This window comes from Puntigrus tetrazona, chromosome 19 (assembly GCF_018831695.1).
Source record: "Puntigrus tetrazona isolate hp1 chromosome 19, ASM1883169v1, whole genome shotgun sequence".
Classification (NCBI taxonomy): Eukaryota; Metazoa; Chordata; class Actinopteri; order Cypriniformes; family Cyprinidae; genus Puntigrus; species Puntigrus tetrazona.
Window position 1 is genome coordinate 3,153,371 of NC_056717.1, and position 563 is coordinate 3,153,933.

Below are 563 nucleotides of genomic sequence, written 5' to 3' on the forward strand. Positions count from 1 at the left end.
CCATCGAGTGACAGAGGTACGAGGATTCAATGATCCGCAGAAAGAGGAATACTTCAGGAAGAGGATCAGTGATCAGAGTCTGGCCGACAGAACCATCTCACACCTGAAGTCATCAAGGAGCCTCTTCATCATGTGCCACATCCCAGTGTTCTGCTGGATCTCAGCCGCTGTTCTAGAGAAGATACTGAGTCAAGCAGAGAGTAGAGAGATTCCCAAGACTCTCACTCAAATGTACACACACTTCTTGATCCTTCAGACCAACATCAAACATGAGAAGGACTATGAGAATTACGTGAAAGATGAAGAGATGATCTTTAAGCTGGGGAAACTGGCTTTTCAGCAGCTTATGAAAGGAAATGTAATCTTCTATGAGGAAGACCTGAGAGAGTGTGACATTGATGTGACAGAAGCATCAGTGTACTCAGGATTGTGTACTCAGATCTTCAGAGAGGAATTGGGCTGGTATCAGGGGAAAGTCTTCTGCTTTGTTCATCTGAGCGTTCAGGAACATCTAGCAGCTCTATATGTGCACCTCTCCTGGACAAACCACAACAGAAATGTGT

General features: G+C 45.1%; 1 protein-coding gene across 1 annotated transcript in view; it reads left to right on the forward strand.

Annotated features, from left to right (window-relative positions):
* The window catches only part of LOC122323611 (NLR family CARD domain-containing protein 3-like), a 13,566-nt gene that overhangs the window by 3,294 nt on the left and 9,709 nt on the right, over positions 1-563 (forward strand). The gene's annotated exons all lie outside the window — the stretch shown is intronic.